The following is a 4699-nucleotide window of genomic DNA, read 5'->3' as shown; positions in this document are numbered from 1 at the left end:
AACCTCAATATCCATGCCCTTGGGACCAAAAGAACTAGATGGTGCCCGGTTATCACAAGGACCACACCAAACAAGGGTCAGAGGAGAAGATCCTGAGGACAGTGGGGGAAATGTGGGGCACATCTCAGTGATTTGTAAGGCCAGGTTTAGGGTCTGACAGAGAAGGCTGGCACCACTGAGACTAAGCTCCTTAGTTCCCTTTGAACCTGGAATAAAACTCTCCCACATGGGTCAACTTTGGGAAAACATGAGACCCTATAAAAGGTGACTGATGACAGCATGAAGACTCTTGCCCCTTAAAAAAACTAATTCCGATCTACAACCAGGAGTGGATAAAATAGATAAATGGGACCTTCTAAGAATCAAATCCCTATGCACATCCAAAAATTCTCCAACAGGGTATAAAGGGAAGCCACAGACTGGGGGGAAAGTATTTGGTAATGACATGTCAGATAAGGGACTTCTATCTAGAATTTATAAAATACTCAAGCACCATAACAAGATAAAGGTAAAAAGTCTAATTGAAAAAATGGGCACAGGATATAAACAGTTCACCAAAGAAGACATTCAGATGACCAGCAAGCACATGAAGAAATGTTCAAAATCCCTAGCTCTAAGAGAGAAGCAAATCAAAACAACTATGAGATATCATCTCGGCCCAGTAAGAACAGCAAAATTTAACAGAAGAGCAAGCAACAAATGCTGGCGAGGTTGCGGAGAAACTGGAACACTTATTCACTGTTGGTGGCAGTGTAAAATGGTGCAACCACTATGGAATACAGTATAGCACTTTCTAAAAAAGTTGCAAATAGAAATATCATTTGACCCAGCAATTCCACTACTGGGAATATGCCCCAAAGAAACCATAACTGCCACCCAAGCAGATATATGCACTCACATGTTTATTGTGGCTTTGTTCACAATAGCAAGGAGTTGGAAACAACCTAAGTGCCCATCAACAAACGAATGGATAGAGAAGCTGTGGTATATTCACACAATGGAATACTACACTGCATTGAAAAACAAGGAACTCATGAAATATTACATTATGCTAAGTGAACTATCTCAGTCACAAAAGGACAAATACTGCATAGTGCCACTGTTGTAAAACAGGACTGACATTGGGGCTGGGGAGAGACTGAGAAAGATGGATTCAATAATGTATACTGCATTGAAACAGGTAAGGAAGAAAACTGTTTAAAAGGGATATGTGATTAGGTATTATCAGCATGACAGAAGTCCGGAATGAAGGCTAGATAGTGGAGTGGACCTGGGGAGAGGGATTGTAAAACAATGAAAGAATTTTTCTTTTACTTTTCAAAGAGAAGAGTGAACTGGAGCGGGGAAGAGTGGACAGGGAGAAAAATGAATAAATGGAAATCCAAAGTCTCTGTAAATTTTCATTAAAATTAATAATAAAAAAAAACTGAGGGGGGGGGGATCTATTCCCATGGAGCTCTGTTGGCCTAGTGGGAAGAAGCTGCACTCTAATCCCAGAGGCATGTGGTTCAGATCCACCAGATGCTCTGCTGGAAAAGGAGGGGCAATCTCTTGTACCAGTCTGATCCAATTTTATGGTACACACCAAAAAAATAATATTTTTTTAAAAAACCACACATTAAAAACCTGATTCCCAAAGATAAAGCCCAGAAGGCAGGAAGGAGTAGGCTAGAAAGAGTCATGAAAATGAGAATCACAGGGAAGAGATGGAATGAGTGTGATTCCACTGTGGGTGTTGTAATTAAGGTTAAAATGGTGGATGAGTGAAATGTCTCAGTCACAAAAAGACAAATATGGCATAATGCCAGTTATAAAATAGGACTGACATGGGGGCTGGGAGAAAATAAAAAAAGAGGGGATAAATAATCTACACAGCATTGAAACAGACAAGGGAGAAAACTGCATCAAAGGAATATATGATTAGGTATTATTGGCATGATAAGAGTCCAGAATAAGAACTCACAATAAAGTGGTCTGGGGTAGGGGTGGGGGTCTATGCAACAATGAAAAAACTTTTTTCCCAAAGGGAAAAACAATCTAGGTGGGGGCAGGGAGGAAAATGTGAAACAGTGAACAACTTGGAAACCCAAGATCTTTATAAACTTTGATTAAAATCTCAATTTGAAAAAAGGGGAAAAAAAATGGGGGTAGGGATGTCGGTGTCAGTGAGACTAGTTGAGGGTAGGATAAGCTTCAGAGCTGCGGTACATACAGTTGCTATAAGTCACAGGTAATAGATGGCCCGTAACAACAACAACAACAACGATAACTGAATTAAAAACTAATTTGATCTGTAAATTTTCACTCAAACCACAAATTTAAAAAGCTGAATTTGGAAAAAAGGCAGGGCCCCGCCTTCTGCGTGTTTCTTTCCGCCTCCAGCCGCCGCTGCGAAAGGAGCTGCCGCCACGTCTGCCCATCTGCAATGGATGGTCGTGAGTAACTGCTCCAGCTTCTTAAGAGAAACAAGCCGACTTACAGCACCGAGCCCAATAACCACAAAGCCCGCCACTCCTTCCGCTACAAGGGGCGACCCACCGCGAGACCGTGGGCGTGGAGCCGGCCCGACAACAAGGGGGTCGTGGTGGGGATGAAGCCGAAGTCAGGCCAGAGGAATCCGGCCTACGTGCGGACCACTATCCGCAACAACGCCCGGGCCACGCTCTGCTGCGTCGGCCACAAGATCCGCAAGAACAAGGACCCGACGGACCTGCGCTTGGCCTCCATCCGCCTGCGCAGCCAGAAGCCCCAACCCGCCCCACCAAGAGCTCCTGAGCACCAGCCGCCCCATCACCCCAGCAATAACGACAGCTCATCTCCACCACAATAAAAAAAGAAAACTGAATTTATAGTGAGAGGTGATGTATATAAGGAATGTCACGTTATTCCGTTAATCATGGTATTAATCATAAATCTTAGTGGCTCCTCACGCCCCATTCTAGAAATCAGAAACACCAGCTTGGTAATGTCAAGCAGCTGCCCAAAGTCACTAAGTCAGCCCACAGCCCTGCCCACCAAGCATGCACCATATTCCCTGTGTGCTTTGTGGGGCTTAGTCTGCTCCTGTTATGGAGAGGAAGGATCTGGTGAGAGCAGATGCCTCACATTACATCCCTTTCCATGGCAAAGTAAGTTGTGTCATTTTACATTAAAATGGAGTTTGAGGACCTAAATTCATAGTGGCCCAGCCTTAGTCTTGTGTGAAGGCTTGGAGATCTCAGTGGAAAAGGTCAGAGATGTGAACAAAAAGTGAGGAGAGCAAATCCAAGTGGCCAGAATTGAAAGAGATCTTAGCTTCTCCCAAGGCAAGTATACATCAGTGACACACTGGCTCAGATTGGAATTACAGGGTATAACTGAATCCACAGCCATGCCCTGTGGAGCACTACACCCACCATCACAGACCTCTGTGGTCTAGTAACTCACACAGCTGTTTTAAACTCCCTGGGTGTGGAGGAGGACTTACCCCGTTTGTGCTTTTCTTGCTCCTGCGTCGTCGTCCTTTCTTGACTGCTGTATCTGGAGACTTCACATTGACATCTTTATGCTCTTGATCCTCCTGAGCAGAGGTCTGCAAAGACAGTGCCCAGCATCAGTGGCCCAGAAAGCCTCAGAGGACTTCTACCTGCCCCTTCAGACCCTGGTGCAGCACCATCAAGTCTTTCCCAGATACAATGACCTCTCCCTCCTGACCCTATCCAGCTTCCCTCCCTAGTGAGCCCTGTCTCAGCAGCCCTGTCCTCCTTTCCTCTCTGCTCCCACCTGGGTCTCTATAAGAACAACAACTGGCCAGCCTGGGGATGGGCGTGGGCCCTCCACATGGGATCAACACCGTGTCAGACAGGCCTCAATCAGGCTTTTCTGAGAAAAACTTTGTTACCTTCAAGTCTCCTTTAGGAAATCTTCTAAACAGGTCCCTCAGAGAAAGGCAGCAACATCTGCCACCATTTTTCTGACGGGCTGGCATCTTCTGTTTCGGCAGACACACTGAGAACGTCTTGTTCCCTCACTCTGCCTAAACCGAAGTCAACTTACTTGACAGTTTTGTCTAGAATGTGGTGGCCTGGCTACCAAGGTTCCAATTCTGTTGGGCTCCATCACCAAGGAAGTGAGGTCACGTACTTCCTGGGTCACCTCACCTGAGGACCCTCCCTAGATGACCGCCCCTCCCCAAGAGTCCCTCTACACAAAGTGCTCTCCATAACTATAAACAAGGACACCAGCACAGCCCTTCCCACAGCAATCAGCGAAGGTCCATGGGCATCCAGGCACCTAGTTTTCATTTGACAGCTCAGTTCATCCCTGGCTCCTATGTCTCAAGCAATGTGACCTAGACAGTCACTGTGTTTCCGGCCATCCTCAGTCTAAACGTGTCATTATCCTCAATGTGACATTGTATGATTTCACAAAATATTATGATTGGAGAAAATATAGCAAAGATAGATCAGATTTCTTTGTAATACTATTATAGCATTTTAATCCACAGCTTTTTCTTTTTTTCTTTTCTTATTAACAGTATTTATTTATCTTTCCTCAGTCAAACCCTGAGCCAATCACTTTCCCCAGGCTGCCTGGGGAGTTACAGGGAAAGGAACACATAGGGTAGACAAGACATGGGGAGAGAAAACCAACAAACTATGAGAGGTGGAGATGGCTCCTTCACATGGCGAAGAGGATCAGAAAGGCCACCATCAGGCAA

General features: G+C 45.2%; 1 pseudogene; it reads left to right on the top strand.

The window, feature by feature from the left end:
- The first annotated feature begins 2153 nt into the window (after positions 1–2153).
- On the top strand, positions 2154–2830 carry LOC102843675 (annotated as a pseudogene).
- The last annotated feature ends 1869 nt before the right edge of the window (positions 2831–4699 follow it).

This window comes from Elephantulus edwardii, unplaced genomic scaffold, assembly GCF_000299155.1.
Source record: "Elephantulus edwardii isolate Elephantulus edwardi_28Jun2011 unplaced genomic scaffold, EleEdw1.0 scaffold00072, whole genome shotgun sequence".
Classification (NCBI taxonomy): domain Eukaryota; kingdom Metazoa; phylum Chordata; class Mammalia; order Macroscelidea; family Macroscelididae; genus Elephantulus; species Elephantulus edwardii.
The sequence above is the reverse complement of the archived record's forward strand: the minus strand, read 5'-3'. Positions and strand labels throughout refer to the sequence as shown.